We start from the raw sequence: 8,436 nt of genomic DNA on the forward strand, positions 1-8,436 counted from the left end.
CCTTATGTGTTGACTAAAATCAGATTCCAAAAGTGCTATTTGTGTTTGCTATTGTTTTTGTCTTTCTGATGGGATCTCCCCTTTTAATCCCATTATTTCAACACCTGTTGGACAATGCATTTGTACAGTCATGTGTGATAATGAGCTCATTTATTAAATGCAATTAATTAATACATTGCCACCTCTTGTTGTGTGTGTGTGTGTGTGTGTGTGTGTGTGTGTGTGTGTGTGTGTGTGTGTGTGTGTGTGTGTGTGTGTGTGTGTGTGTGTCTTCTGTGTTTCTGTGTTTCCGGCATTTCACATTGGAACAGCTCATTCACCTTCCTTGTCTTCTCTCCGCCCTCCCTTTTAGGTAGGTTAAAGAGCTGCACCTGAGCCAGCCACTGATTGATTGATGCAGCACCACAGTCAAATAGTGGAGTGGAGTAGGGGGAACAGCAAACAGCCATTAAAGCAGCCCGCCCGCCACAATGGACCTACCTGTGTACACTAGATGGATGTGATGGAATGTACTGTCGTCCCTACATTTCCAAGAAGAAGTAAGAATTGCAGTTGCAACAAACCCTTGCTTGCCTACAAAGAGAGCAGCAATTTGGATTTGTTACTATGTTACCTGGAAGAATAACAAACTGTGCAAGGATGGAGGTTGTAGGAGCAAAGAGAAGTTGTCTGTAAAGTTGGTGGATGCCTATTTTCCATTTTGCAGTCCCTTGTCTCCCTCTTGTGGCCTCCTGGAGGCAAATAAATGTGCAAAAAAAAGACAGCCTGGCGGCCGGCTGTTGCAGTGTTGCCCTCTCAGGCAACACTGAGTGACTGACTGAGCCGCACCGTCTTATATAAAGTTCAGACGGAACTTTGCACGTGTCATAGTGGAGCCCTCAGGATTCCAGAGCCAGCTTTCTGACATCATAATGGGGCCTGCCTCAGAGATAGATAAAAGCCTGGGCCCAGGCAGTGTTGGTCAGTGCTGCTCAGCAGGCAGCACTGGACTGGACTGGACTGGATTACAGCTGATACAAGGTGTGAAGGAACAAGGGGTGGCTGTGGGCATGCACTTGCTGCCGCTGCCAGTGTTTATCTGCATGGCAGGAGGGCATTTGGGCGTTGCCAGGAAGGCGTTTTTATGTAGATTCCTCCTCTTTCAGCACTGCATTGTGGTGCAAGCAAAAGAAGCAAATCCTGTGTAGCTTCCTCTCCGGCCTTTATTCACCTCCCTCCCGCTTAGTAGCTGTAAATGTGTGTGAGCCTGCAGGGCCCCATGGAATTGCCTAGGAGTAGGCTGAATCAATCGCTGCAAGGGGTGAACAGCAGTATGGGACAGGCTCGGGCAAGGCAAGGGCCGCTCGGGTTATCGCTTCTCGGCCTTTTGGCTAAGATCAAGTGTAGTATCTGTTCTTATCAGTTTAATATCTGATACGTCCCCTATCTGGGGACCATATATTAAATGGATTTTTAGAACAGGGAGATGGAAATAGAGCTTGCTCTGTCCACTCCACGCATTGACCTGGTATTGCAGTATTTCCAGGACCGGTGCACCCTTCCCTTATGTGTTGACTAAAATCAGATTCCAAAAGTGCTATTTGTGTTTGCTATTGTTTTTGTCTTTCTGATGGGATCTCCCCTTTTAATCCCATTATTTCAACACCTGTTGGACAATGCATTTGTACAGTCATGTGTGATAATGAGCTCATTTATTAAATGCAATTAATTAATACATTGCCACCTCTTGTTGTGTGTGTGTGTGTGTGTGTGTGTGTGTGTGTGTGTGTGTGTGTGTGTGTGTGTGTGTGTGTGTGTGTGTGTCTTCTGTGTTTCTGTGTTTCCGGCATTTCACATTGGAACAGCTCATTCACCTTCCTTGTCTTCTCTCCGCCCTCCCTTTTAGGTAGGTTAAAGAGCTGCACCTGAGCCAGCCACTGATTGATTGATGCAGCACCACAGTCAAATAGTGGAGTGGAGTAGGGGGAACAGCAAACAGCCATTAAAGCAGCCCGCCCGCCACAATGGACCTACCTGTGTACACTAGATGGATGTGATGGAATGTACTGTCGTCCCTACATTTCCAAGAAGAAGTAAGAATTGCAGTTGCAACAAACCCTTGCTTGCCTACAAAGAGAGCAGCAATTTGGATTTGTTACTATGTTACCTGGAAGAATAACAAACTGTGCAAGGATGGAGGTTGTAGGAGCAAAGAGAAGTTGTCTGTAAAGTTGGTGGATGCCTATTTTCCATTTTGCAGTCCCTTGTCTCCCTCTTGTGGCCTCCTGGAGGCAAATAAATGTGCAAAAAAAAGACAGCCTGGCGGCCGGCTGTTGCAGTGTTGCCCTCTCAGGCAACACTGAGTGACTGACTGAGCCGCACCGTCTTATATAAAGTTCAGACGGAACTTTGCACGTGTCATAGTGGAGCCCTCAGGATTCCAGAGCCAGCTTTCTGACATCATAATGGGGCCTGCCTCAGAGATAGATAAAAGCCTGGGCCCAGGCAGTGTTGGTCAGTGCTGCTCAGCAGGCAGCACTGGACTGGACTGGACTGGATTACAGCTGATACAAGGTGTGAAGGAACAAGGGGTGGCTGTGGGCATGCACTTGCTGCCGCTGCCAGTGTTTATCTGCATGGCAGGAGGGCATTTGGGCGTTGCCAGGAAGGCGTTTTTATGTAGATTCCTCCTCTTTCAGCACTGCATTGTGGTGCAAGCAAAAGAAGCAAATCCTGTGTAGCTTCCTCTCCGGCCTTTATTCACCTCCCTCCCGCTTAGTAGCTGTAAATGTGTGTGAGCCTGCAGGGCCCCATGGAATTGCCTAGGAGTAGGCTGAATCAATCGCTGCAAGGGGTGAACAGCAGTATGGGACAGGCTCGGGCAAGGCAAGGGCCGCTCGGGTTATCGCTTCTCGGCCTTTTGGCAAGATCAGGTGTAGTATTTCTGCATCTGGTTTTGTTGGGAGGTGTCCGGGGTACCCTGCTCCTTGGCCTTGGGGGATCGTCTCTTTTCACAGAGAGACTTCACCCCCTTGCTGCTATTTGGGGAGTGGGCTTAGCCCCCGGACAACGAGTTGCGATCGCGCCTTACCCAAGAGGTCAACCGGCCTTGAGGCGTTTTTCTAAGAGCGTTCCGAGGGCGTTTATCGGGCTTCGTAGGTGTCTGGGGTACCCTAATCCTTGGCCTTGGGGGAGGGTTCCACTTAATTGTGGAATCTGAGCCCTTGCTGCTATAAGGGACAGGCTTAGCCCCCAGGCACTGAAAATGCCATATACATTTGGATTTGCATCCGGGGACACCCGGTTGCGCCAGTCCGTCCGCATCGAGGTGGAAGAAGGCCATCGCCAGCGGAAGAACCTTCGCTTCATTGTGGAGGTGATTCTGCTGGACTTCCTGGGGCTCAAGCGGGCGGACATCCTGTGTCTCAACGACCAGGAAAGCCGCGGTCGGTACACCGTATCCTTTACGGCCGCGGCATGTTGCGACAACATGCACAAAAGATTGTCTGATGCGGACCAGAGTGAGGAGCGGCTAAATGGACTGAACTTTTTATTCCTCTACGGGGAGGAAGAAGTCCCGCTCGTGATGTGCATGTTCAGTCCATTTGTCTCAGAGTGTGACATTGAAACCTTCCTCAGTCGTTACTGCAGGGAGGTCCGCTTCTCACATAAAATCTTGAACACCCAGAGCTTCTGGAATGGCAAAAGAAAATATTGGGTGAAGTTCCGCCAGGATCCCAATGGCATTGGAGGCTTACATCACCCACCCCAGAACTTTGCCATTGGGAAGAATCGAGGATTCCTATTTTACCCCCAGATGCCAATAGCCTGCCGGAACTGCTTGAGATATGGCCACACCAGAGAACATTGTGACCGGCCCCATGTGGTGCAGTGTAACAGGTGTGGCCAGGTTGGACACGTAGCGGCAAAATGCAGTTCCGAGGTGTTGTGCAATCTGTGCGGCATGACTGGGCATGCTTTTAAAGATTGCCCCCGCAGAGCGAAATCTGGGCCACCCAGACCAGGGCCAGAGCGGCAGTTTGCAACATGTGCAGACGCCGCTGGTAATGCCCCAAAACGAGCATTGACGACTGAGGGGTCCAGGCCAAAGTCCTTCACAGCTCCATCGGGGGGCCCACCGATGTCAGCCTCGAGGGACGGCCATAGGGATTCCACCGGGTCCAGGCAGAGCAGGAGGAATTCTGACTCTGCTGGACATAAGTTGACCGGCACCTCTGCAAACAGGTCCTCTGCTCCGCCTGCAGTGGACCCTGTTGAGGCAGTGGTTAGCGACAGGCGTCGTGGCTCCGTAGGTTCTGCAGTAGGACCTGACGCCTGTCCCAAGAGTGTGGGCATGGAGCGGAGACACTCTGTGTCAGACGAGGGCTCCATTAAGAAAACCCTAAAATATGCTGGATTGGAGCCTCGTTTTGACCATTTCCGGTCAACGGGGGGGTCGGAGCAAAGTTCCTCCACTGCGGTTGTGGAGGGGCTTGCGATGAAGGCTCCCCGTAAGCAGGCAAAGGTTGCCAAGAGCGATGGGACCTCACAGGCCCCTGTGCAGCTGCCCAGGAAGGACATCAGCGATATCTTCAGCCAGGGGCCAGAGATGGGTGAGAGCGACTTCGAGGAGATGGATAGGAGCCATTCTGCAAAGAGACAGCGAGAGGAAGAGGAGTCCGGAGTTCGGAGGAAAGCTGCCTATCGGAGTTCGGATGAGAGCAGTGTGGGGGTTGGAGCCGCCCACGTATCTGGCTCTGACCCTACCAACATCCAAGATTTATTGACCCCTCAAAAAGGGGGTCCAGACTCGCAGCTGATCTCCGAGTACGACTCTTCTGGTTCGGACCCTGACCTCAACTAAGACTATGTTGGTTCCTATCAAAGTCGCCTCACTAAATGTGAGGTCCCTAAAGAGCCCTGTCCGCAGGACTGCTTTATTTTCATTTTTAGAGACTGTGGACTTTGACCTTTGCCTGCTTCAAGAATGTGGAATCCCTAATGACTTGGAATATCAAGATTTAAAGATGGACTGGAAACTAGGCCCCTCAGTCTGGTCTGGTGGAAATGACTGTCGCTCTGCGGGGGTTGGATTGCTCTGCCGAGGTCGTTTTATCTCCATCCAAACAGTGACTGAAATCATGCCCGGCAGAGCTATTTTAATACATTTGCTTTTTAATGGAACTTTAATTCGTGTTTTAAACGTTTATGCCCCTCCTACCAAACAGGAGAGGGCAGAACTATTAGAGATTTTACCATTGTTTTGTGTTGGGTCTACCCCCCTGCTGGTGGGTGGTGATTTTAACTGTGTGCGAGATGGAGAACACCGCCAGGGTGGGGATTTTAATCGAAAAATTGACCGTACTTCTTACCTGCTCAAGAATTTTATTGGTGATTTTAAATTGAAAGATTGCTGGAGGGAACTCTTGCCTGCGGACCCAGGCCCCACCTGGTCCAATGGAAGAGTGAGCTCCAGAATTGATTTTATTTTCACTTCTAATAGTTTTATTCCCAAAAAATGTTTGCTTTTAACAAATATTTTATCTGATCACAAGCTCCTTTCAGTGCACCTGGAGCTAGAGGGAGAGCAAAAAGCTTGTAGGGGTCCCTGGAGACTAAACACCACACTCCTGGAGGACCCCATCATTAAAGAGGAGTTTGTGCGGACCTACCAGTGTTGGCAGTCCCATAGAGCGCCCAGTCAGCCTATGCTACACTGGTGGGAGGGCATTAAACCCAAAATCAGAGCTTTTTTTATTCGAGCAGGTAAGAAGAAAGCAAAAGAGAAAAAACAATGGTTTTATGTTCTTAATAAACGTTTACATGTACTTTTTAAATTGAAGGAGATTGGTATGGATGTTGATGATGATATCTTAAATCTTAAAGCTGAAATAAAATATGCCATAGAAGAGAAAGGGAAACAAATAATTTTTAATTCACATGTAAAGCACCTCGAGGATGGCGAGAAGTGTTCCCGGTTCTTCTTCAAAAAGGTAATGGATAAACGAGATGTCATTTTAAACCTTGAAGGAGAAACCACTATGGTCGGCATTTTAAATTCTGCTTTTAATTTCTACCAATCTCTTTTTAACAAGAAAAATATTGATCCTTCCTTTTTAGAACATGTTCTTAATTCCCTTGATGCCAAGCTAGATATTTTAGACCAGGAAGTTTTATCCCGTAATATTACCTTGGAGGAACTTTTATTTGCTTTTAAAAGTTTTTCTAATGGGAAAGCTCCTGGGGAAGATGGTCTGCCCATCGAATTTTATCATGCTTTTTGGGAAATTTTAAAGAATGACATGTTTTTATTGTATAAGGAAGTTTTTATTACTGAAGAGCTGCCCCCTTCCTGGAGGAGGGGGATTGTGTCCTTAATTTTTAAAAAAGGTGAGAGGGACCAGTTAAAAAACTGGCGCCCTATTACTCTTTTAAACGTTGATTGTAAAATTTTAGCTAAACTAATAACAATCCGTTTTAAACCTTTTATTCATAAATTAATCCATCCAAACCAGGTATGTGGGGTACCTGGGAGGTCAATTACTGAGTCCCTGAATATTTTACGTGACATCATTTGGTATTTTAAAGAAAGGGGTCAAAGCCTTGCTATTTTATCCTTAGATTTCGAGAAGGCTTTTGACCGGGTCTCCCATGAATATCTTTTTATGGTTCTTAAAAAGATGGCTGTTCCTGAAATTATTTTAACACGTATTAAGCTTTTATATCGATCCTGTTTTAGCCAAATTTCTATCAACGGATTTTTAACTAAAGGTGTTCCTCTTTTATCAGGGGTGAAACAGGGGTGCCCGTTGTCTCCGCTCCTTTTTATTTGTGCCATAGAACCTCTGTTCACCCTAATAAGAGATGATAAAGTCATCAGAGGCGTGCCCATACCTGGAGGAAGGGGGAACCAGGTAAAAATCCTAGGCTATATGGATGACGCCACCGTCCTATGCCCAGACGCCGCTTCTATGAGACGGGCATTGAGGAACACCGGCTTTTTTTGTGAAGCCTCTGGTTTTAAATTAAACGTTGATAAGTGTGACTGTTTTTATACTGGTGTATGGGATTCCTCTGTGACACCAGGAGTTAACATGCAGCAGGATCAGATAAAAATTTTAGGAATTGTTTTTAATCAAGAAAACGATGGGAGACCCAATTGGGATTCAGTAATTGCCAAAATGGAAAAAAAGGTTTTAATGTGGAATTTGAGAAATCTCACCATGGAGGGAAAAGTTTTAATAATTAAATCTGTTTTATTACCCATAATGCTTTATGTAGCTATGGTTTTCCCTCCAACAATTTTATATATTAAAAAAGTGACCAGGATCTGTTTTATGTTTTTATGGGGTTCCAAAATGGAAAAACTAAAACGTGATTTTATGTACAGATGTAAGGACAATGGCGGGAGAGATGTTCCTAACCTTTTTAACTTCTTTTACATTAAATACTTTTGCTTCTGTTTTAAAATGTATAATTCTGATGGTATTTTTAGCTACTTTTTAAAGTACGCTACGGGCATGATTTTTAAACGATGGTTTCGTGTCCCTTTGAATTCTCCTGTGCTTCTGTGTCCCCCAAAACAATATGCGGTGCTCGAAAAAACTGTCAGGCTCCTAGGTCTCCAAGAATTGGAGCCTGACATATTGGGGGACCAGAAAAAAGTGTCACTCTCCTGTAGGCGGCAGGAGGATACACTGGCAGTTTCAAATTTCTCACAGGCAAGGTCCAAGGTGGTGTGGCGGAACGTTTTCGGGAAATTTATGGCAAATGTGCACAAGGACCTTGCCTGGGCAATCGTTCACCAGTGCCTCCCTACTCGTGAATTCCAGCATAGGCGAGGACTGGTGGCGAGAGCCAAGTGCCCGAGAGACAGGTGTGGTGACGACGAGACGATAATGCACCTGTTTTGGAACTGCCCATATGCACAGGAGGTTTGGAGGAAGGTAGGCCCATTGCTGAAATGGGCCTGCGGTCTTAAAGATCTTAAATTTGAATACGTGTTTTATGGTCTTTTTAACTGCCCAAGTTTTAAACAGCAAATGGTCTGTTGGATCATTTTAAACTGTTTTAAGAATGCCATTTGGAAGGTTAGGAACATTCTGCTTTTTAAACATGATTTTATTGACGTTAAAAATTGTGTGAAATATGCCCTAAGTGAAATGTATATTTATTATCTTAGGGACAAAAAGCAGCTAGGGGTAAAAGAAGCAACATCCATGTGGTGTTTGCAAATGTGGAATACCATAACATTGTAAATAAAAATGGTTTTATTCTTTTATGTCTTTTATGCCCTGTATAAATTTTATCCTGCTATTGTTCTGTACTTTTATTATAACATCTGTATTAATGGTCTTATTATTATTACTTTTGTATTCATTTAAATGTATGAATATTCATGTATTATGCTGTTGATTTTATCTTGTGGTTTCAATTTTAAAAAAAAGTCTGTAAAAT

General features: G+C 45.9%; 1 non-coding gene across 1 annotated transcript; it reads left to right on the forward strand.

The window, feature by feature from the left end:
* Positions 1 to 1,350: 1,350 nt before the first annotated feature.
* On the forward strand, positions 1,351 to 1,541 carry LOC142731880 (U2 spliceosomal RNA). Its single transcript, XR_012879260.1, has one exon. It is a non-coding gene; the product is annotated as a U2 spliceosomal RNA (small nuclear RNA).
* The last annotated feature ends 6,895 nt before the right edge of the window (positions 1,542 to 8,436 follow it).

Source organism: Rhinoderma darwinii, unplaced genomic scaffold (assembly GCF_050947455.1).
Source record: "Rhinoderma darwinii isolate aRhiDar2 unplaced genomic scaffold, aRhiDar2.hap1 Scaffold_875, whole genome shotgun sequence".
Taxonomy (NCBI): Eukaryota; Metazoa; Chordata; class Amphibia; order Anura; family Rhinodermatidae; genus Rhinoderma; species Rhinoderma darwinii.